The 25,517-nt window shown below is 39.7% G+C and overlaps 1 protein-coding gene across 7 annotated transcripts in view; it reads left to right on the top strand.

Annotated features, from left to right (window-relative positions):
* Positions 1-25,517, top strand: part of Elp4 (elongator acetyltransferase complex subunit 4) — a 222,944-nt gene that overhangs the window by 172,226 nt on the left and 25,201 nt on the right. Inside the window, exon 10 of one of the 7 annotated variants that reach the window (XM_039105871.2) lies at positions 1-25,517. This exon is cut by the window's left edge and continues 31,513 nt beyond it. The exons of the other annotated variants lie outside the window; for them this stretch is intronic. The gene's annotated coding sequence lies outside the window, so the exon portion shown is untranslated. 7 annotated transcript variants of the gene reach the window in all.

The raw sequence follows: 25,517 nt of genomic DNA, 5'->3' as shown, positions 1-25,517 counted from the left end.
AGGCTCAAGTTTGCTCGTGGGGTGCTACCTACGAGCTCTCCGAGGCGTCAGCAACCAGGAAGATCTGCGCCGCCCTTTCTGGGAGCCTCCGTGCACCAGGGTTCCAGATGGCGTTTGGTGTTTTCCTCTGGCGTCAGAGATGTGTGCAGAGTGCAGTCTCTTCTGGTTTCCTATAAAGTCATTTATAATAATAAAAAAACCCGTGTGACCTCATATAGTAAGCATGCTTTCACTCCTTCTCGGCCTGTAGAGCTACTCCACCATCTCACTACTAAAAATTGAAAAAAAAAGTCCTTATAAGTCCTTTAGGATATAACCTCAATTATTACCAAAATTATATGTATAGCAATTATTAAGATATGGACTCTGTCTTAGGGAGCCTGCCCTCACACCCAGGTATGCATTATGCTTCCCCTAAGCACCCACCTTTGTGTTAAAGTTCATATTTAAACTTATGTCTAAAATAAAGTCTTTGTCTAAGAAACTCAAAACTCCATCTCTGCTATATAGAGAAATGATAAGGAAGGGAGGGAGGGAGGAAGGAGGGAAGGAAAAAAAAGAAAGAAAGAAAGAAAGAAAGAAAGAGAGAGAGAGAGAGAGAGAGAGAGAAAGAAGGGTGAGGGAGGGAGATTTGAAAGAGGTACTAGGAAACTCATTTATTATCTATTATGTAACAGAAACTATATAAATACTTTTTTAGATCTGTAACAGTCCCTGTAATCTGTTATATTTCCTTTTTAGATAAAGGACAACTGGAAAGCATCAGTAAATTTCCTAAAGACACAGTAATGAGAGTTCCCCCGTGTCTTCACACTGAGCTGGGCCAAGCTATGTGAGACGTTACTTGTATCCATCAAAACAAGCACTTCTCCCAGTCCATAGAATGAATACATTTAAAATATAACAGACTAAACAGATGTAAGACATGATCCCTGCCTTCAAGGGAGCTATAGTCTAAGACTGAAGCTAAAAGCATTCTGGTTAGTCATCTAGCAGAGGGAGACAACCTTTGGATGGAATCTATTCTTTTAATGCTCAATCTTTTATTGGAAGCCTAGGTTTCCTTTCCTACCTCAGAGTGTTGTTAGAGAGATTAAGTATACATTAAATACTTAGACCGAGATCTGGCACATGGCAAGCACTCAGTAAATGGTGGCTGTGACAGTCATAATAAGTTCATGCTATACAAGAGCTGAGTTAATGATTATCCTGTGAGGACAGGAAGGTCATCAGAAGACCAGAGTGCAGAGCCAATACCTGTATGTTAGAGTTACAGTATCTATGGACACCATGAGAAGCCTGTCCATGTAGTAACTAAGTACACTGCTCTAGGAAAGAATGTTCTTTCCAGTTCCGAATACTCACCACTCATCCGTGCCTCAGGGCTTCTTCATTTACAGTATGGGATAAATACACCTGTATCATGAAACTGAGCAAGGAGGTTAAAGGAATATGCAAAATGCCTGAAAGTGAGTCTGACATAAAATAAATATGCCACGTAATACCAAGGGTGCATCTGTGGAGCCCATCTTCAGTGACAACCTTGCAGCTGTAGATACAAATAAAGAACTCAGGTGATCTCCCTTTCCCACAGCAGTGCAGGTGCCTTGCACAGCCAGGCATTCCAATTGTGTGGGCATTGTGTACTCTCACATGGCAGGTGCCTCTCTTTGGGTGATGTGAAACAGCAAATGCTGTAAAGCACCCTGTAAGCCACCCTGGCTAGTGGGGGAGACTGAGAAGAGGGTCGATGAAATAGAAACCACGGGCTGAAAGAAGGGCCAGAAAACAGTGAGGATGCTTCTCTCATTCTGCAGTCTCCCTCCACCCTCCAGTGTGGGAATTACAGGCCAGGTCACCTGTACACTGGGAATCCCAAATCAGGTCCTCTGTTGGTACAGCAAGCACTTGATCAACTGAGGCATTGGCCCAGCCCCTCTCCACTGATAATTAATTTCATTTTTGAAAAACAAATATTCAAACTAATGATATATAAGCTAAAGTAGTTAGATGTAAAATATACTGCTGTCTGAAACAGATTTACCAATAAATTGATAGATTGATGGATTACAAATGTTCATATATTTAAAGAAAAAACAGAAATGACCATGCCAGACCATGGTGATATTTACATATGAGTTCTCTATAAAAAGTCAACGTTTTATATTTACACATTTTTACAATAAAATTTTTGAGAGAAATCATAATGAAAGCACACACACTACAAAATCAATAGAATGTTCTTTTTATTTAAAGGGAAGATAGCTTAGGCCTAGATGTCCAGTGCATACCAATAATACTATTCAGGAGAGTCTCAAGTTACACCTCTCCTACATAGTGAGACTGTCAGAGAGAGAGAAAGACAGAGACAGAGACACAGAGAGAAAGAGACGGACAGACAGCTAAGTACTTTCAGTGTTCTCATGTAGTTCTGATGAAGTTACACTGACAAGTTCTTCACCCATTTGTGTTCAAGTAATTGGATAATTACCTGGTGATAGAAGAGGCTGAAGAGCTCTGCACAGAGCTGCACCACAGTTCTGTGACTGTCGAGTCAAACCTTTGAGACAAATCATTGTAATTAGCACAGTCTTGCTGCAGCTCTAAGCTAACATGTAAACAGCCCCAACTCCACTTCAAATACCATTCACTCTATTAAAATCATAGCTGTGGCTTTGGACTTTTTTCCCTTCTCTTTGACCATGGCAGTGTACACCCTGCTTACTTCATCTGTGGAATCATAAGATATTGCTATTGCTTGCCCAGTCTCAAATCAGTTGACAATTTTTCATGTTGTTTTCTTTGAATTGGCAACCCACTGGGTCAGCTGTATACCCTTGTACCATAGTCGGCCCACAAAAACTAAAAGGTTAAGGGGACAGTTGGTGAGAAGTAGTAAAATTTTAGAAATTAACAAGTTCTCAGCCAAAACTGGGCTCACTGAGAAATTTCTATCATAAGTGAGAGACTAACCAATTGGGGTTATTCAGTCCTGAGCATTAACATGTTCAGGAAATAAATGTTAAAATGGCTTCCAAAGCATACACCAATGGCCGTCACTGCCACAGCAGAATCTGTTCTGGTTAAAAAAAAAAAAAAAAAAAGGCCAAGCAGCAGAGCTGGGAAAAAGTTGGAGCAAGTGCCAGGGCTCGAGCAGATTCACACGGCAAGATAAGGCTCCAAAGCGAAGTGCCAGGCAGCAGATGGAGCGGAGTCATGTCCTCCTTGCTCTCTTGCTCGGCAGCAGAAGCTACATCCAGGGAGCTCTGGTGCTGGGGCCAGGGAGGGGCTGCTGCTCTTTCCCCACAAGGACCCATCAGTCAGATGGCCCCTAGGAGCTCCTTTCTCCCCGTGTCGTGTCAAAGGTTTTGATTCTTATCTGTGACAGCTTTGGAAACTGACACATATTTTGCTTAAGACTTTCTCTTCCAAGTACACACCAGGCTTTATTTGTGGGTGGTGGTGTTTGTGTGGCCAGAATGCTTTTGTGTGGAAAGACATACTCTGGACTAAGATAAATCACCAATCTCCCCTCAGCAATTGTAAGTGGGTTCTGAAGTTCCTGTTTCAAGGCTTTGATGTGTAACTGGGTGTAAATCTAGTCTGATGCCAGGATGCTTTATGCCTGAAGTTTCTTCCATATCTTGATGGGCTGTTAACCTGTGACCATTAACGAAACCTCAGATCGTGCTCTATAATGGGGTCTAGCCTCAGTCACCACTCGTGTTGCACCTCAGCATCACTTCTGGTTTGCTACTTTTCGTAAGCTTCTTGGCTTCTCCTCCCCACCCCTAAAAGACTCTGTTTCTAAAACTTTATTCACCTGATTTTTCTTTCATCCCATGATGATACCTCCCAGCTCCTCAGCTAGAATCTGGATCAGTTTCCCTTCATGCAGCACACTTTTGAACAAGTAGCAGGTCTTGTGGGGAATTCTGTGGATAGCAGATTCAAAGTTGGCAGACCCTGGGGACAATCAATCAAAAAATAGGAGGGAGCAAATAATGAAATGGCTCAATTGAGAATCCTGTTGAACTACATTATATAGTGATTAAACTAAATCATGTTTCTTATTCATAGGCTCATGATATTCTATTTTTTTATTTTATGTTATTTTATCAGCTTTTATCTGTCTATGTAGTTTAAATAATTGGCAATGACGTATCAATTCCTCTAATGCTAATCTTTCCTGCTCATTCCCTAAGACCGTAGCCCTCCCTCTTCATGACCCAGTGTAGCCTGGGACACAGGCCATTGCAAACAACTGCAACAGCCTTGATCATGAAAAGTACTAATGACCTAGATTGTGGCTGGAAAGTTTTTAATCTATATTATTACCATGTTGCAATATATAGGTATATCTAAATATCTAAATAATTAACTTGTTTTGTTTTGTATGTTTATCCATTCACCCAAAGGACTGTTAATTAAGATAGAAGAATTCAGGGAGAGGAGGTATATTTCTCTATGTAGATAGAAGAATTCAGGGAGAGGAGGTATATTTCTCTATGTAGATAGAAGAGAATGGTCATCTCAGAAATATTAAACTCATTGTGAGTATTTTAAGTTAGAGATATAAGACATGCTTATTGCCTAAAACCAAACACCAGAGTGGGTCTTCAGGGGGCACATAAAAGAGACACAGCAGCATGTGTCTGTGACACTACACCGAGAGAGCAGAGACAGGTGAAAACTTGTTGCCATCTGGCCAGTAGTGGAACCTAAAGATTCAAGTTCAGGAAGAAACCATGTATTAAAAAAAATATGGTGAAAAACAATAGAGGAAGACCCCTGACAGGAATGTATGCTATATTCTCCAGGTATGTGTATTCTCTTCTTGAGAAGACTGGAATAGAAGAGAACATGGGATGAGGGGGGAGAGCAATCAGCATCTACCTTACTGCTGACTTCATTTCCTTTTTCCCCCTCCTTTATTAAAAATGAGGTCATGTTTCTTTATGTAAATACTAATGTTGGCTATAACCATTTCATTTTAATCATAATTACTATTTTTACTTTATTATTACTTTAATTGAACTTCTAAAATCTTGACAAACTAATGGAGGGATCGCTGTGTCAGCTTGTCTAACTCATCTCTTCAAAATACAATTCAAAAGTAACATGCTGTAAACTTCCTATACTCAAATGACCGACAAGATGGCTCCTAATAACTCATGCTGCGTTTAGTGCATGGAGCAGTGCCATGAGCAGGGACCCTAGCGTACATCTCCACTGATCTTCTTGTTTATTTTTATTGTACTTATTGTGTGAGTGTGTATGGGTGTGGGTGTGTGCTCCCATGTGTGGAAGTCGCAAACTGCCAAGGATTGCCATTTCTCTCTCTACCTTGAGAGTCTTGGGCATCAAACTCAGATAGCTAGGCTTCGTGGCAAATAGCTTTACATACTGGGCTATCTCACCCACCCCTTCACTGATTTTCTTCAACTCCACAGGATAGACGCTGCCCTACAAAAGCAGAAAATAAAAAGTCAAGGCCAGCCTTTTTAACCAATTGGCTGAGAAATTCAGCTCATGGCGGCATCACTCTGCCCTATCAAATCTCTGCTGCTCTATAAATACATCTTTATCGTGCCACAAAGCTTTGTGCTCAGCTGATTGTAAAAGGTATCCTAGTCTCCTGTCCTCTCTGAGTGTACTGCCTCAGTCGGCCTAGTCCTGGAAGCTTGTAGCCTCCATACAATCTAATCTATGTTGCCAGCCTCTGAGACTTGCTGCTGAATAAGCTCACCCCTTCCTGGCTCTTTCTGATCTCTGGCTGGCTGGTCTAACTCAGCTGTTCTGACTCAAACTCCTCTGCAAGCTGAGTGCTTCAGTCTGGCTTCTCTCAGTTTCTCCTGAATTGCTGTTTGGTCTCATATTAACTTTGACAATATATTCTAATCTTCTGGCTCCTCCTTCTCTGGCTCATTCTGTCTTTACCTGTATCTAGCTTGTTCTCTCTTCCACATGTCTCTGTACAACTTTTCCAATAAAACTGCGCTCGCGCTCTCACGCTCTCTCCTTCTCTCTCTCTCTCTCTCTCTCTCTCTCTCTCTCTCTCTCTCTCTCTCTCTCTTTTCCCCTCTCCCTCCCCCTCTCCCTCCCCCTCTCCCTCCCCTTCTCCCTCTCCCTCTCCCTCCCTCCTCTTTCTCTTCTCTTCTCTTCCCTCTCTTAAGTACCTTTCCTTTCCTCTTCTCATGAGAGTTGAACATATCCTATTCTGTCAAATCTTTCTCTGATTTGTCACTGTGTCTACCAATCAATTAGACATAACTTTCAAACATGTGTGCTTCCTTCTACAAAATGACTTTACCTTCCTTGTTTGGGATTAAAGGTGTGCACTAAGGATGTGTCTGTATTCCAGCCAGAGAGATTAAAGTGTGTACCAAAGGCTGAGCAACCCCTCAACCAGAAACAGGCTTTTACACAGTCTGCACATTCATGGTGTGACCAAATATCCTGCAGCTGTTGTTTATTAATATTCAGTATTGTTTAAAACTGAAACCCATAATATACACTAAGATCTCACCTGCCAGTTTACCAAATGCACGACCCTCACTACTGGAGGTAATAAAAGGGGTTGGAGAGAGAGTGGAGTCAGGTTATGAAGTTTCCGATTCTTCCTCTGTATGTGACCTAGTTTCCCCAGTTTGTCATGCTAGAACAAAGCAGCAGACACACTGTATGTGTTTGTTTACAGACCCCTCTTCAGAGCTGGCTTGATTATGGCCACTTTCCTCTGAGATTGACAGTCAGAGGCCCATCCACAGAGGAATATGTACCCGCCTCTTGCTGATAAGCTCTCATTACCAAAAAGATTGCCATCTTGGGCAGAACACCATCAAGCTGAACCACGCAGTTCATTCAGTTTGTGTTGCAGGAATTCCTAATATCCTTTCCAGGTAAAACTGGATATGCAACCTGCTTGCTACAACCCTTTCTCTCTGCTTTACCTTGCTCTGCAAGTCTGTCTTGCTCCATGGGCACAGAGACAGACCAGAACATTCTCTGCCTAGTCTGATTTAAACAGGAACACGATGCCAGTCTGGGATCCTGCAGGCATAGTCTTTAAGTTAGTCTCTTGGATCTCTACTAGCACCTTTGAAACCAGCTTCAAGCGCATAAGCTCCTGTGCTAAAAGCACTGTACGTCTTAGCAGTGGTCCTTCTTGATTCCCTTCCTCAAACATTGCTTGTGGAGGTGGGAGTATTGGCTACGGTAAAAGCTACGTTCCTTACACACTTGGCAAAAATCTGATCCCAGTTGCTGAAGCCTCTCTTTGGGTCTCATTTAGTCTTCATGATTATCAGGGATTATTCATTGTGTCAAGAATACCAGTGTGCCACTCTGTGCTGTTGTAGTTATGTGATGACAGAAGGAATGGTTTAGACACAGCATAATCCCTGAGAAACACACATAAAGTAAAGATTAAATGTTAAAGGCCATTTTAATGTGCTGTTAGATGGTGTGTACCACTACAATGAGCAAATATGTAATAGAAAAATGGGAAAGAGAAAAATGGAGTGGTCCCTGCGCTGTGGGGACTGGCTTGTCTGAAGACATGATGGTACACAGCAGTGAAGTCCAGGCTGATGTGAGTGTCCTGCACTGCCATCTAATGCCATGGTGATGTCTACACCACGGGCCAGGTCTGGGGCCAAGGTCCAGCTGCAGCTGGGGTCAGTGTTGATGTCTATGGCCCCTGTTACCATCAAAGGCCATGCAGAGGTTTGTGGTCTGTGCTGCCCCTGAAGCATTGTTACTCTCCAGAGGCCATGCAGCCACCAGAGGCCATGTTGATTTGAGTGGCTTGCACTACCTCATGAGGCCATGGCGATGTCCAAGGTCCAGGCAACCTCCAAGTCACTTGGCCTCTGGGCCTACTATAGCCAGGGGCCACGTACCTGGTCTGTACTGTTGGCAGAAACTCACGTGGAAGCCCATGATCCATGTTCCTGCAGACTGTAAAGAGCCAAGAAGCTATTTTTGCAGTGGTGATTGCAGACACATAGTTGAGAAAGAAGGACATGGAAAGCTTTGTAACAACCCTTACCCCCATACCAAATCCCATACACCCCCAAAAATTAGCAGCCTAAATGAAAAGCCATAGAAAAGAACTCTTTAAAAAGTATGAGGGTGTAGGAATTAACTCTCCACAGTTAATGACTTCTAGTAGGGTATGGAAAGGGAAGCACTCAGTTCTCTCTAAGAGGCAGGCCACTGATAGTTTGACTATGCTCCAGTGAATATATAATACATGAACTAGATTTGGGGCTTCTTTTTAATTTTAACTTTTATGTTCTTTTGGGGAGGATCACAAGGATGGGAGCAGACTTGGAAAGTCTGAACGATGAATGTGATGAGATACATGATATGACATTCCCAAAGAATCAATGAAAATACTACATTAAAAAACAAAGAATAAATGTTCAACTGGGAATGAGCATGCATCCTTTAATCCCTAGCACTTGGAAGGCAGAGGCTGTTGGATGGAAATTGAATTTGAGGCCATCCTGGTCTACACAGTAAGTTCTAGTCCAAACAGGACTAAAAGATCTTGTCTCAAAAAAAAAAAAAAAAAAAAAAAAAAAGGTTATTAGTTCCTCCATCATTTGGGGGGAAAAATATCTTAAGAATCTATAAATGCTTACTGAAGAAGAATGTTAGAAAGACTTTTTTAAAAATGACCAGGATTATAAGCCATCTTAGTCAAAAAAAGAAGGAAAAGATAGAGGTTAAAATTGGGGAGATGTAGGCTAAATAAATAAGCTTTTAGTAGTGGAAAAGTAGCATGTAAAATGAGAAAAATAAACTGGGGCTATCCGAATGGGGTAAGATTGAGACCACAAGCCAGGCATCTCAGTCAGTGGGAAAGCTTGCAGAGTGACCTGTGGGGAAACAGAAACTTGGGAAAGGTGATCCAAACCAGGTACAAAAATGCGTGGACAAAATAGTACTATAATTGTTTTAAAGAAAGAAGTAAGGGCAGCAAGATCCAGCGGACACGTGAAAGAAAAATGATGAGTAATGCTGGGGTCATCTATGACCTCTTCTCATTTCACAATTGTCATGTTTGTGTACATGTATGTGTGCGTGCGTGTGTGTGCTTGTAGACGCTACAGATTGGTACTAAGTATCTTCCTCTATCATACTCCACGTCAGGTTTTGAGACAGTTTTTCTCAGTGAAGCTGGGCAGAGGGCCCAGCCCCCAGCACTAAGCATGCAGATGCTCACCACCACACCTGGCTTTCGTGTGATGCTGAGTATCTGAACACAGGCTCTCATGCTTATGCAGCAAGCTCTTCACCCACCGAGTCCTCTCCCCAGCGTTCATTTGTGATTATTTTGTTTTTGGATGACTAATCTTATAGGATAGGTTGTGTCAGCATATTCCAAATGGATGGTGAGTGGTACCAAGCCTGTCAGAAGTTCCCGAATAGGGAGGCAAAGATTAAAACAGAGGCAGAAGGAACACCCATTCAGAGCCTGCCCCACATGTAGCCCATACATATACAGCCACCCAATTAGACAAGATGGATGAAGCAAAGAAGTGCAGGCCGACAGGAACTGGATGTAGATCTCTCCTGAGAGACACAGCCAGAATACAGCAAATACAGAGGCGAATGCCAGCAGCAAACCACTGAACTGAGAACGGGACCCCCGTTGAAGGAATCAGAGAAAGGACTGGAAGAGCTTGAAGGGGCTAGAGACCCCATATGAACAACAATGCCAAGCAACCAGAGCTTCCAGGGACTAAGCCACTACCTAAAGACTATACATGGACTGACCCTGGACTCTGACCTCATAGGTAGCAATGAATATCCTAGTAAGAGCACCAGTGGAAGGGGAAGCCCTTGGTCCTGCCAAGACTGAACCCCCAGTGAATGTGATTGTTGGGGGCAGGGCGGTAATGGGGGGAGGATGGGGAGGGGAACACCCATAAAGAAGGGGACTGGGAGGGGTTAGGGGGATGTTGGCCTGGAAACCGGGAAAGGGAATAACATTCGAAATGTAAATAAGAAATACTCAAGTTAATAAAGAAAAAAAGGAAAAAAAAAAAAAAAGAAGTTCCCATGGCCAGAGCGGTGACGGCCTTTAATCCCAGCACTCAGGAGGCAAATCAATTTCTGTGAGTTTGATAACAACCTGATCTACAGAGCAGATTCCAGAACAGACAGGGCTACACAAAGAAACCCTGTCTCAAAACAAAACAAAAAGAAAAGGAAAAGGAAAGAAAGAAAACATTTCCAGTCGACCCAAAGAAGGTGAGAAAACATAAATAATGCATTCTACACTTAGAAATCTAAAGTGATATGGAAGTGCCAAGAACAAGATGAGAAACCCCGTTTAACCTCTCACTTGCGTGACCATTAGGCCACGCAGAGTTTATGAAATAGATGGGTGTTTTGAGCTTGTATATTAATACTATATTTTTCTTAAAAACAAAAGCATAGCCAATAAACTTTATTTATGAGAAGAAAATAGCTCCTGGGTCTCTAAACCAGAATTATGTCTTTTTCAGGCTTAATTTGGTCACATATTTAAAATGAATTATCTTTTTTCTTTCTTTTTTTTTTTTTTTTTTTCGGAGCTGGGGACCGAACCCAGGGCCTTGCGGTTGCTAGGCATGCGCTCTACCTCTGAGCCAAATCCCCAACCCCGAATTATCTTTTTTAATGAAAGACCATAAGGAACTTAAACTTAATAATTTTATAATATTGACATCCAAGTAATTTATTATGTAGATGTGTAGTTTATCAAAATGTATATAATTTTGTAATTTTAAACTGTAAGTATGTTTATCAACCTTACGAAACTTTAGTACCTGTGTCCTTGGCTTTAGGTTTGTAAGACAAAAAGGCAGCTAGGCATGATGGCACGTGCCTTTAATTCCAGGCCTTGGGAGGCAAAAGGAGGTGGATCTTCAGCCTGGACTACAAAGTGAATTCCAGGACACTGGGGGAATTAACCAGAGAAAACCTGTCTCCCCCACCAAAAAAGGAGGAGGAGGAGGGGAGGAAAAAAGACTAAAAGGAAAATACTTTTTTTTTACTTTAAAATGAGTACAAATTAAAGTTCCCCCCAACTTGGGAGGAAGAAAGTGATTACACATAATAAGTGATAACTAAAATTTTGTTAAATTATGAAAAGCAGATGTTAATTACATTTTATATACAAAGAATTTTGAGGATTAAAGATGTCGATGTGTTGTTTCACGTTAGCTGACAAATAGAAAGAGTGGGGAGAATCGATCTCACTTTCTGATTGCGCACTTCTCCTTACAGGAGTAAGAGACAAAATAACCACTTTCATTGAATATCAAAAAGATTTTTCCTTTGTTTGTGAATTATCCCCAACTTCTCAAGAGACCTAGCAACAAAAGCTATTGTATTCACTCCCATTCTTGGACCCAGGTCTCTCCCTTGTAAATAATTATTAGTGTCAGTGTGTATGGTGAATATATGTCTTGTCTTCATACTTTTAGAAATTATGCCCATTTGAATAATAAAGCAGCTGACTCAGAAAGACTGACTTGACATTGTCACAAGGCAGGTAGTGACAAAGAGTACATCTTCAGCTTCTTTGCCACACAAATGCTACACAGCAGCCAACATTCAGAGCAGGAATCCCATACGCACATCTGCCAAATAGCAGATTGGTTAGCTGAGGGGCACACAGACTCTAACTCATACACTTACAATATGTTTCCCATTGAAAAATCTTGTCTATCTAAAAAAATAGTGCTTGTAATTTTAAATGAAGCTTGAACTACTGCTATATTTTTTAATTTATAAGAAAAGCTTTTAAAGGGACAGGCCTCACCTGCAACAGTAGACTACTGGTGAAGGCTTCAGCTGCCATCTATTTGCCGGCCAGGTGTGGTACACAAGCGGATCATCCCAGCGTGGGGCAGCTCAGGTGAGAGGTTTTCTAGTTTAGGCCCATCTGGGCAGCATCCTGACACAACCTTGTCCTGAAAAATTAAAATTCAAAATAATGAGGACTTTGTGTTAAAATACTAAGTTGATAAAATGCTTGGTTTTGTTTTATCATTTTTATGTTATATTTGTCAGGTCAATTATTTATAATAATAATGATAGCAATAGTTATATATGGACATATATCTGTTTTAAAGAGTTAGGTTTCTAGTTTTCAGATTGAAGTTTTTTGTTTGTTTACTAGAATCAGATTTCTATAACAGAGCATGTTACTGTTATAAAAATAGGATGACTAATGCATTTCAGGAAATTTTAAGATTTTCCTAGTGATTTTTAATAGCTTACTCAGAAAAGTAATTCTAATAGTAAAGAACACTGTATTAGGAATACAAAGGAAACAGTGGTTACCTCTGAGGGCAGAAGGACAGAACCAGGAAGTTAGAAATTGAGGACACACTCTGGCTCTGTTTTATGCATGTATTTATAACATTTTATATTAGTAATTGTGAACATGTTACTGTTAGAATTTTTTAAATGTATGAGTTACCTTTAAGCAATGATAGCATAAAATTAACAGTAGGCATAGTTATTTTTTAAAAACTCTATTATTTATTTTAGACACATAAATAAAATTTTTAAAGCTTATGCATACCCATCACTCAAATTGGAACAAACATTAACATTTTAGGAAAGAAAAATTATTGAGCTTGTATCCCAAGCATTGAGTTGTTAACTATTAGTAAACGTCTGTCCTGCCGGGGCCACTGCTGGTATAAAAAGCAGCATATGCTGCAGGAGCTCTAAGGCCCTGCCCAGTCTCCACTGCACAACAGCTGTACCCATGGGTTGCTGGGCAATGGGCAACACAGCAAACCCAGCTCCCTTCACTTGTGCATGGATTTATCTAGATTAATGATGTAGACTGTCATAAACAAACATGGTATTTGTTATAGAAATAGGATGACTAATGCATTTCAGGAAATTTTAAGATTTTCCTTAGCGCTTGTGTGTACTTTCAGTGCTTTTAGCCTTGAAAGAGATATAGATTGTTTGGAAACCAAAATTAAAGGTGGGTTGAAAGAGTACAATCAGATCTACTCACCTCATGATAAATCACATCCTGAGTCTAGGAAGGTAAGCTGGGTTTTCTATTTGAATTGTTTCCTGGCAGAAAGAAGTTGTAGAATAATTCCTTTCTGTTAAAACAAAGTAGTCTTATACATTAGAGCCTTATACATTAAAAATCCCAATTCTTGGTATTCATTCTCCATCAATACAAAGGAAAACCAGACCAAAAAGAAAAAAAATTAATCCTTGAAAAAAATTCTACTATACTAGAATGTACTTGTTCGTATGTAAGGGCTAAGAAAACTGAAATTCAGAGTGTTTAAGCAGTTTTATAAGGTGGGATGTCTACTATCAGCCATAATAGCTGTGTACATATTAACAGTCCAAGGGCTCCAAGGCTCTGAACAGATTGCTTCCGCAAGTAAGATCTATGTACTGCTAGCAATAAAAATATATATAAATCCATTTCCTCAAGCTCTACATAGCAAGCATCTTGCAAAAATAAAGTGAAATAATACATAAATTATTATGTTTTGAGTGAATGGTACATGGGCTAATTAAGACTTTAGATCACAAAAAATGTTGTTATATTCTTCTGTTCTTTTGTTTGACTATAGTGGTGATCAGTAGGAAAGGTTTGGGATCTTTTGTATGAGCAAGTGTTTGAACTAGTTAATGAGTTGACCTTTTCCTATGATAATACAAAACCTGAGCACCACCCTTATATGCTCAGCCATTTCTGTCAAAAACAATGACCTTCCTTGGACTTATCCTACTTGTGAGTAGGCTTGTGAGGAGGCTCTATGAACACTCTTTCCTATCATGTTTCAGTGTCTTCTATCTATTATCTCTGTGCATAATGCTCATGGACTAGAACACCAATCGTTTGGCTGACGCTTTATGCCATTGTTCAACGAGATTTTATTATTAAAAAGCCCAATGAAGGGAAGCCAGCCTAATAGTGACAGTAGTAATATATTTGAGTAGGAAGCCCCAACCCATTTTTTTCTTCTTGTAGAAATATCAATCCAGCAATGTATGTGTAAACCCTTTGGCTAAAAAAAAGAAACAGTTAGGAGGGTTCCAAGAAAAGACAAAAGCTAGGAAATTCTGTACATCCTCTGACCAGAGTCCTTTCAGATAGTTCATCTTATTTGCACTGCTATGACAAAAACATCAGGTTGTATAATCCTTAAACAATGGAAGTTGGTCTCCTTTTCATTTCTCACCATTCTGGCGGTTGTAAAGGGCTGCAGGGAAATCTGGTGTCTAGTGGAGACCCACTTGCCATCACTTGTTCCATCCGGGTGTCTCGTGTGTCAGAAGGGATAGTCAAAGGCAGTCTGACAGCATCGATGAGCCTCTTTAAGAGAGTGGCAGTCATAATTTAGTCACCTTTCAAGGACCCCACTTTTTAATATTACTGTCTTTGTGATTACATCAGTGTGAATTTTAGAGGGACATTAATTCCTGAGGAAACTCCCAGCTACTTTGTTCTCTCTGGCCAGGGAAAAGAATACCGGCCCATACATCTGGTGTTCTGACTTCCAGGAGAAGGTACCCAAAGACTTCCTGTTTTTGTCATTGCTTTTGGAACATTGAAGGATTTTGCATGCTTTATGTGCATGGGGGCCATGAGAACCAAGAGACCTGTGGTTTAGTTGACATGGGACAGTAGAGCTTGGTGGCCTCTTGGAAAGAGAAGAATAGACCACATGTCCAGCATTCCAGCTTTGGGGAGGGGCAGCTAGTTGGCTTCTAGCCTGACTTGGAAAAGTGATGGAACCAAAACACTCTAGATGCCTAGGGGTGACTGAGAGGGAAAGGGGAGGGGCCTGGTTGTCTTCTGCTGCTTTAAAAGAGTTGCAGTCAAGAGACAATGAGAAGAGGAAAAAATAAATAGCTCCTTAGCAAAAAGAAACCAGCCAGTTCCTCCAATTCTAAAACCTAATGGCGTAACAGAGAAAAAAATCTATAGGTCCCAGAATCCCTTACTGGGCTGATTAGTCAAAGTGTCTTCTTATACTAACCAGTCTTAGAAGACTAGAAGAAGTGACTGTTATTTTCAAATGTGTTAATGCCAACACAAAGTTACAAGGAAGATGAAAAAATGGAGTCTAGCATGATCAAAGGAACAAACTAAATCTCTAGAAACAAGCTCTTACGTAATAATAATATAAATAAAATGGAAATATATAAATTACCAAGAAAGAGTCCAAAGTATCACAGAGATATTCAGCAAGCTTGAGAATTTCAACAAAGAAATAGAAAACATAAAAAAAGACCATAAACTGATTATGGAACTGAAGGATGCAAAAACTGAAATGAAAATTTCAGTAGTGGTTTGACAGCAGAACTGATGAAGCCAAAGAAAGAATCAGTGAACTGGAAGAGATGCCACTTGAAATTACCCAGTCAAAGGAGCCAATTAGGAGTGAAAAGTGAGAATAAAGCCAAAGGAATTTAGGACTTTTCACTGCAGACTGTCACAAGAGACCAAAAACAGGGAAGTTGTATAACAACAAACAGATAATTTTACCAGGAAGGTATAAATATGTTTGCACCAAATGCATGCAACAGACATTGATAGAACTGAATTGGACAGTAAACAAAATAGTAGGCTATTTCGTCAGTGGGTAGATTATCCAGACCGGAGGACAACAAGGAAAGAGGACTTGAGCGGAACACGGAGACCTACCAGACATGCAAAGCATCTCACAACAACACCTATTTTCCTCAAGGATAACTGGAGCTTCTCTCTTGGAGATCACATGATCAGTCACTAAACTGTCTTACCTTTAAGACTCAGATTATACCAAGTAAATATCTGATATTAGTGGAATGAAATTACATCACTAGCAGTTCACATTAAACAAAAATAAATATCTCAAATGAACAAGCTAAATACATAGGGCACTGTTGTTGAAAAACAGAACCAGGCACAACGTTAGAAAAGAGGAAACAGCTGCTATGTTATCTAAAACAAAAGAAATGAATGTAATTGAAAATAGGAAAAAACTAAGAGATGTTTTGAAAACTTCAACAACTGTCCAAACTTTAGCTAGAGTAAGGAAAAAAGAAAGAAGACTCAAGAATAAAATGGGCATTACAACTGATTCTACAGAATAAAATTGTTAGGAAAAGGACAAAGCAAATATTATTTGATTTAAATATAGACTCCTAGAAATATATGGCCTAATAAGACTAAATCATGAAGAATTTGAAAACTGAATAGCTATGCTACAAGGAGATTCTAGTAGTCATCAAAAAACCTTGCAACAAAGAAAATCCCAGGAGCAGATGGCTTCACTGGTGAATTCTACCAACATTTTGAAAAGAATTAATGCCAATTCTTCTCAAACTCTTCCAAATAAAAGTGAAGAGGAGGGAACACATCCAAATTCATTTTATGAGGCCAACGTTACTCTGAAAGAAAAGCCAGAAAAACATGCCACAAAAAAATTATCTCTGGCAATATAGATGAAAAAAATCATCTTAAAAAAAAAAAAAACAGCAAACTAAATTCAGCAGTACTTGAAAAGGGTTATACACTATGGCCAATGTATCCTTGAGATACAAAGATGTTCCAACATACAAAAACATCAGGGGTTGGGGATTTAGCTCAGTGGTAGAACGCTTGCCTAGGAAGCGCAAGGCCCTGGGTTCGGTCCCCAGCTCCGAAAAAAAAGAACCAAAAAAAAAAAAAAAAAAAAAAAAAAAAACATCAATGGCGCGTACAACAATGATCTTTTAAGTAATTACAAAACCTCCTTTCACAAAAGCTAACATTTTTGTTTGCCTTGCTTGGTGGTGGTGGTGGTGTTGTTGTTGTTGTTGTTGTTGTTGTTGTTGTTGTATTGGCTTGTTTGTTTGTTTGGAGTCAGAATCTTGCTATGTAACTTATCTAGCCTGGGACTCACCATGTAGCCCAGGCTGACTTTGAATTCTTAGAGACATCCTGCCTCTGCTTCATGAATGCTGGCATAATTGGTCCATACCTGGCTAAGAATATATTTTCATGCTATAAGTAATCATCTATGTATAGAAGGAAATTACGTCAACATAAAAATCCCATACAGATGAAGCTCAGTGGCACATTCCTTTAATTCCAGAACTTGGGAGGCAGGCAAATCTCTGTGAGTTCCAGTCTGTCCTGGTCTACAGTGAAGAGCCAGGACTGCCAGCACTCTGCAGAGAGATCCCATCTCAAAACAAAACAAGATACCATATAGGAAAACACACTGCCAGCATAGCCACTGAAAGATTGGAAGCTTTTCCTACATATCAGGAGCAAACCAAGGACACTCATCACTTCTAGTCACCATAACACTGGAAGCTATAGCCTAAACATCTGAACAAGGAAATAAATACATGAAAGGTATCTACGTCAGACAAAATTGTCTCTGCTTGAAGTCTTTATATGTTAAAAAAATCTAGATTTTAAATGTTATAAAACCTAGATTTTACCTGTACATATACAGAACTAGTAAGTTTATCAGTGTCTCAGCACAAACCAGACACCATACAAAATAATATGTATTTCTCTATAACAGTGCAGAAAAATCAAAAAATTAAGAAAACAATTCCAATTATAAGATATCAAAGTTTAAAAACACTTAGCAATTAAGTTAACAAAGGAAGCAAGCAAACTGTCCACAGGAAACCATAAAACTGCAAAAAAAAAAAAAAAGTAAAGCGGATATAAATAAATAAAAGGAAACCCTATGTCCATAGATTTAAAGATTTACAGTTTTTTAAACATGCTACTCAGTAATCCTCAATCTCAATAGATTCCTGATAAGATTCCAGTGGGGAAATGGTGAGGATAATGCTAAAATTCATCAGAATCATAAAGGACTTTGAGTAACGAGAAAGAAAAGGAAGAAAAGGCTGGCGACCACAGATTTCCTGATTTCATACTCTATTACAAAGATCTAGTAAGGAAAACAATGTTGCACCAGGCTCAGCATGAATACAAACTTAATTAAACAGAAGAAAAAGCCAAGATGTCACACACATACAGTCAAATGGTCCTTAGAGTAAGGAACATCTTCAACAAATAATGTTGGGGAAACTGGATATCTGTGTGCAAGAATGAAGTTGGCCTAAAGAGTACACCATGTACAAAAATGAACTCCAGGTGGGTTAGAGACTTAACCTTGAAACCTGTATCTGTAAAATTTCTAAAAGCACAAGACGAAAACTTTATGGCCATGACCTGTCCATGACTTCATGGACATGTTGTCAAAAGTACAAACAAGGAAGTTTGACATGATGATGGTGGCAAACACCTGAAGTTCCAACAGTCATGAGATGGAGGCAGGGGGATTCACAGTTTGAAGTCAGCCTTAGCTGCTTAGAAGGACTACAGCGGTGGGGTCTAGGGATCTAGGTAGTGATGGTGTGATGATGTGCTTCCTTAACATGCCTAAGGCCCCATCCCCAGAACTGCTCATAGATTGGCTGCTCTTCCAAAGGACCCAGATTGATTTCCAGCACACATATTGTGTCTCACAGTGTGTGTAACTCCAGTTCCAAGGGATCCAACACCCTCTTCTGGCATCTGCAGGCATGAGGTGTGCACATGGTCCACAGACATACATGCAGACGAAACACATAAAACAATGATTAAAACATTTTTTAGAAACACAAACAAGACGTACACACACACAAAGAAAAAGAAACACAAACAATAAAAGCAAAAATAAGCAAATGGGACTATATCAGACTAAATATCTCTTAATGCTGGAAAAAAAATATCTAGGCAAATCAGAAAATACTTGCAAGTCATGTATGATAAAGGGTTAATATCCAAAAATACATAGTGAATGCCCAAAATAATAGCAAAAAGGTAAATTAACTCTTTTTTTAAATGAGTAGGGATGTGCCCTATCATCCAGGACAGACTGGAACTCACAGAGATTTGCCTGGCATGTGCTCTATCCCTGAACTGCAAAGAGAAGACTGAGGGGGAATTTAATAGACCTTTCTCCAGAGAAGACGTCCAGATCACCAATAGGTTTATAGCACACAACAGGACCATTCACTGAGGAGGAGGGGAATATTGAAGCCTTTGCACGTTATCGTAGGAATGTGAATGTTTGTGTGAATTTTGAAAGACAGTGTATTCGGGCCTCAAGGAGGGAAAGTAGAACGTCTCTATGATGCCCACAACTCCACTTCTAGGAGTATTTTACTAAAAGTATAAAATTAGGATCTCAACTAGATACTTGTGCTCATGCTTGGTACAGACTTATTCACAGCAGCCAGGGGCTGAGAACAACTCTCATGTCTGTGAACAAATAAGTGAAATTGTCATGGAATATGCTAGAATACGCCTACCCTGTATAGTACAATTGAATGCCTGTGAAAACACAGTGAAAATGGATGAACCGGGTCAGTCACATACAGTACTGCCTGATTCTACCCATAAGATGTTAAAAAAAAAAGCAGACTTGTCAAAAAACAGGAAGACTGCTTTGGTAGGGATTGGGGAAAAGGAAAATAAAAAATTGCTTTTTAGCTAGGATAAAATTAGGCAAATTGAAAAGGTTTTGGAGACGTTTTCTGTCCTGAAAAGTATAGTATGGTTAACAATCATATGCACGTCACTCAGTAGAGTGAGTCGTGTTTCAAAATAGAAAAATCAGGTTGTTTTGAACTTACGTGCAGACATTTTCATAACCAGGGACAGAAATGTTCTAAGACACATTTGTTCTGAAGGGGGTAACACTAGTAAAGGTTTAGCAGTCATCATAATACAAGCGATTAAGTCTCTGAACCTAATAATTTTTGAAAAATAAACATGGCTATTACATTGAAACACAGTCTTTATTTTCAAGGTGTGAAATTGCGGTTTCTCCTAAGTATCAGAAATTCTCTGTTTTTAGATACCTCACTGTATTTGTTCTGTCTTAACAGTTATTTCAAGTATGATTTTTCTTGAGCTAAACTCAGAATCTGTTTTTCTGACATGGATAACATCTTCACAAAGCTCTACACATTTTTCTTGGCGTTCAAGGCCATTAATAATGAAAAGCTATTGTAACTAGATCCTACTCAACTTCTGTTTGGTTACTAATGATTCATTTTATAGACCCTCTTGTTAAGTTCATAGTAGTTCACCATGATTTTAAAACTGGAACAGACTTCTAAAGTTAAAGTATGTGAAAAATACTGAAACACCATCTCCTCACTAACTCCATAGGCTACATTTGGAGCCTGCTACACTGTCCATTCCCTCTGTACATACTTGCCAGAGCACAAGCAAGCCCACAGTCTGCATGACTAATGTCACCCTCTCCATTTAGTTCACATAAACAACATGTAGTTCTCAATATTTACTCAGAGGCCTTACTAGCTTGATCACCACTCCAATTCTGAAAATAACATCAATATTTTTTTCTTTCCAGCTTCACTGATGCACTTTGCTCTGAGGCTCAGAAACAGCAAACATGGTTGCCAAGAGAATCTTTAAGAAAGTGGATTGTATCTAGAGGCTATGTAGTTGGAAATGCATATAGCACTGACTCTAAAATCTGCACTAAATTACCTGATTTGGCATTCTGACCTAACATTAACCAAATAATCTCCAGAGCCACAATTAATTTTCACTTAGGAGGAGTGGGAAAAGATGATTCCCCCAGATCGCTCCAGTATTGCTACCATGTAGCATTAAACTGTTGGCATGACTTAGTCCCGTAGGGTAGAATTTTGTTTGGCATCCTAAGGAATTCTGCTCTATTTAAGAAGGTGAGAAGTACACATTGGCATCATTTAAACAACATAAGTCTAAACCCAATAGGCTTTTACATGCCAAAGATGTGGCGTGTGCCAACTGTTTAGTATACACACTAACTGTTCCACTCTGTAAGTGAATTTCAGCAAAATGATTCCGTGTATTTTATCCTGTGCTGCTGAGATGTACTTATGTCTTATGGTGTCTTAATAACAGATATGGGTTGTCCATAGCAAGAAATAGATACACAACAGTGGGAAGTTAGCCACTCTAGAGCTCAGTAGAGTATGAATGTGGCTTTAGTGTGAGGCATCTCTTCAGCAGTTTCTGTACTGCCAAAATCTCTCAAAAGGAATACTATCTTCTCACAGTATCTTAATTTGTGCTGTCTCAAAGTTGACTGTGCCTTTCTTAAAGATTTAGTATTTATTTTATGTATATGAGTACCCTGTTGTCATGTACTAGAAGAGGGAATCATATTCCATTACAGATGGTTGGGGGCCACTATATGGTTGCTGGGAATTGAACTCAGGGCCTCTAGAAGAACAGCCAGTGCTCTTAACCACTGAGCCATCTCTCCAGCCCCAGTCTGTTTCTTTTTAAGCCAGTATGGTGTAGTTCAGATATTCAGGAGACTGAAATGGAAGAACCAGTTAGGCTCAGTCCCAGTAATAACCCCAAATACATCACAAAGACAGTGCCATAAACATAGCTATTCTCCTCGGGCATGGGTTCAGAGAGTTGGTGCAGTATTAGAAGACTTGTGTAAGCAACCTAGGAACCAGGTATAGAAAGTAGAGCTGGAAGGCAAGTTAGCATCAGGCCTGAAAAGCCCATTTAATATTTAGTACCAGATAACTAATGCAAAATGAGGTTAAAGCACGGCTATTACTTAAAATTATACTTGTGTGGCCAGAAACATCGCTTGTCTTATAATATGTAAAACAATAACTGAAAGTCATGGATCATGAGGCCCATGAACTGATGGGAATTTTAAAACACCCTTCAGTTGTCTTCCTTTTCTGAAATGAACAAGTTCCTTAATGGCATGTCCTCACAGTGAGGGAACAGTGTCTAGGCCTTCAAGACCTTACAGCATAAGCTTCTGAATAACATTTACCTTAGTGGACACTGAAATGAATATCATTGATGTCTTTTTTTCTCAAATAATTCTCTCTTCTTCCCTTAGCCTACTAAGGTAAGCAAGCTGATGTGAAACAGCCATCCATACAATGAAGTATAAAATTGTGTAGTGTTGTGTGTGGTTCTGGTTCAGCAAGAAAACGTTACTCAGTTCTATAAGAAGGAAGGTGCTAGGCCCCGGGCAAACCTAAGTGCGGTGTAACTAGAAGAGGGAGGTCTTCCGGATAAGAGAGGCAGAACTGAAGCAAGCCATGGCGCGTACTGAAGCACTGTGGGGTTGTAGCAGTGTCTAAGAGCACCCTGTAACACATACTAGCTTGGACGTAGTCCACAGCACGCAGTGGTGGAAACAGCAAAGACTTGAGTGCTGGTGTGTCTAAAGTTTTGAAAGCATCAAAAATTGTGTTAAAGATTAGGAAAAAAAAGAGACATGATCCTTTTAATGAGAAGTTAACAAAACCTGATAGACACATGCACACAGTCACCTGCATACATGGGTGTCTCTGTTTACAATCATGCTGGCTTCATTCTGAGCTAATTTCCCCAGTAACTTAGACTTAAATCTTCTATACACGTTCACACAACTATTATATCAAACTAGTCCCTCTGTCAGTGGTTTCTAATTGTAACTTGTGATCTTTTAAATACACACTATTTAACTTTTATTTCTATTCTGTCTTTGGAATTTGGAAGCTTCTCTGTGCGTTCCTTTGAGCTTTCCAAAGAAATGAAGGATCGTGAGTGAGATAAGGACAGTTGAGAAATACTCAAAACTAAATTCATAAATGTAACCACATAGGACACAACTAGAAACAAAACTGAATGAACAGTCTAGAGCTGCTTTGTCTTTTGTTAGTTTTTGTGGAACATGTTTTTAAACTGCTGTGTTCACTGTCAGCTTCCTAAAACCTTTGTGTCTCCTATGATGTAGGTGAAGCCCCTCCTGGGAGCTGGAGGGTTGCTAGGCAGGCGGGTAGGCAGGCGGGCGGGCACTCTCTCCACCATTGTAAATGGTACAGAGTGGTGATAAAAACCAGCATCACCATGGGTTGTATAGGCCCTCAGCACTTTCAGTTAGGGTTTGGTTTTTTTTTTTTTTTTTTTGTTTTTTGTTTTTTGTTTTGTTTTGGTTTGGTTTGGTTTTGGGTTTTTTGTTTTGTTTTTTTTTTAATTTTTATTTATTTATTTATTTTTGTTAGACTTTGTAGGAACCATTTTGGATTGTTTTGGTTTTGCTTTTGTTTTTCCAGGAGCCTCTAGGAAGGGCAGCTGATTTTTTTTTTTTTAAGCTCTTCCTTAACTTTCTCACTGGGAAACACCGTCCCCTGTCCTAATAGCCTTCTCCTGGGGCAGCCTGAGTTAGAGGAGACTCTGAATCCTTCCTCATCTTACCTAAATCTCTAGTCTGCCCTAGATGGCTGTGACCTGCTCTTGTCCTTTGCTCAGTTCACTTCCACAGAGATTTTCTCCCACAAAAAAAAATTTAATAATTAAATTTGTAAAAGGTGTTGTGTTCTGGGATGTTGTTTTACCTGAACATTTTGTACTTTCTACCCAATTTCTCAGAGTCCTCAAGGAATAAGAAATACATACTTTCTTGTTTTTGTTTCCTGTTGTGGTATAATCCTGGTGGCTTATGTTTTGTTCTTTTAAACAAGATTTATTTAAATGTCTTCTGTTGTAAAAATAAATAAATAACAAAATCTCAGTTTTTAATGGTTTCTTATGCTCTCCCTAGGTGTTGAGCTCCCAGTCCACACTCAGCTCCCTTTGTTCATGACTGACTTTTCCTTAGGCAGACAGTGTCTACCTGAACATGCAGAAAGATATCCCTTCTCTTCCTTAAAGATCTTTGCAGGATTGTTCAGTCTTCAGGGTTTACTATCTGGTCAGTATCTTCACATATAAAATATCTTACATTATAAAGACTGAAAGAACCAAGGAGCCCATAAAAAACCATCCTCTTCTTTTTGTATGAGTGGAGTCTTAGGTCTACTGTTCGTATCCTCGGTCCTCCCTCAACTCAGTAAGATACATATTTCAAATGATGTGCACAGTTGCCTTTGGCCTCCATGTGTAACGCTGCTCAGCTGGAGCCAAGACAAAGGCTCATGTTCTCTCAACTACCAAATCCCTGCATGTGTCTTATAGTATTCCCACTGGAAAACTAATTTCAGATAATCCTTAGTAATCATCTTCCAAATCCTCATCGATGCGTCTTCTCCTACCTCTACATTTTGGAAAAATCTGGTAAAAGAGAAGCAAGCTCGCTCACTCGCTCTTTCTTTCTTCCTTCCTTTCTTTCTTCCTTCCTTTCTTTCTTTCTTTCTTTCTTTCTTTCTTTCTTTCTTTCTTTCTTTCTTTTTTCCATAGCATCACTGTGTAGCCCTTTCTGGCCCGAAACTCATCATGTAGACCTATCTAGCCTTAAATTCAAAGAGATCCACCTGCCTCTGCCTCTGAGTGCTACAATTCAAAGTGTGTGTATGCCTGGCTAGGGACTAGAATTTTAATTGAAGAATTGAAATTTTAATTGAAGAATAGGAAATGTATCTACTATTGAAATCATACAGGGTAATGCACTATCCCTGGCAGGTGGAATGTGGAAATAAGAAGACTATATACCCAGACTTTAGTGAAATTGATCAATGAACTATAGGCCTGAGGCTCTATCAGCATGGCCGTCCTTGTAGTGCCGGCCAACTTTATGTTAATAGTCAGAAGATCTGATACACTATCCAACGTATCCACTACATTACCATCTTCCAATTAGGCAGGTCCAGTGATTTGACAAAATTCCAGTGAAAAACTAAAAGAATCACCAAAAAGTATGTCTTACAACACTGTGGTCTGCCTTCAGGATTGCAAGGTAACTGCCTAAGTCACTGTGTTTCCAGTCACTGAAAGACTGACTTAGTGTGTACTTTCTGAATTGTAGCCACACTAGGAGATGTCTTGGAAGGAGTTAAAAATACATCCTCTGGGATTTGGGTTGACCTCAGAAAAGGCAGATTTCAAAGCAAGAGGAAAGGAATCTAAATCTGATCAAATAAGAGAGATGTTGGTTACATTTTTGCTTCTCTGAATTCTTTCCAAACCAGACTACAGATTTTTCTCAAATCTACTACAACAAGCATGATACTTTAATGACAGCAGTGCAGAGTGGCAGCCTGTCGTCTGGGAGCTGACAAGTGTGTGTGCTGCTCCTCCCTCACACAATGTGCTGCACACCCTCAACCCCACTCATCCTCACAGAGGCTCTTCGCCTCTCCATGCTTCTTTGCAGAAATGACAAGGAGCAGTGGCTAATAAGCTCTTGGAGTTTCTGAGCATCCCTCTTCAGTGCTCATTTTCTGAAGTTGAAAACACTCATACATTACACACGTGCACGCTAAACTTGTCAGAGGTGAAGTGCTTCCAAATGCCTCTTGAGTGTGATTGAAAGGCCCTGGACCTGATGGGACTCGTGACAAGATGCCAGGCCTGACTGCTCAGACTTTTCTAAGAGAAGAAAGCACCCTGATTTAAAAGAGAGAGAGAGAGAAAAGAAAAATGACCCCAAGAAGTAGATAGCAATTCATTATATTTCTGTATAAGTATCTGCTGATACATTTTATTAAAAGAGAAA

The sequence above is a fragment of the Rattus norvegicus genome, chromosome 3, assembly GCF_036323735.1.
Source record: "Rattus norvegicus strain BN/NHsdMcwi chromosome 3, GRCr8, whole genome shotgun sequence".
In the NCBI taxonomy this organism is placed as follows: domain Eukaryota; kingdom Metazoa; phylum Chordata; class Mammalia; order Rodentia; family Muridae; genus Rattus; species Rattus norvegicus.
This window is presented reverse-complemented; position numbering and strand designations above follow the sequence as displayed.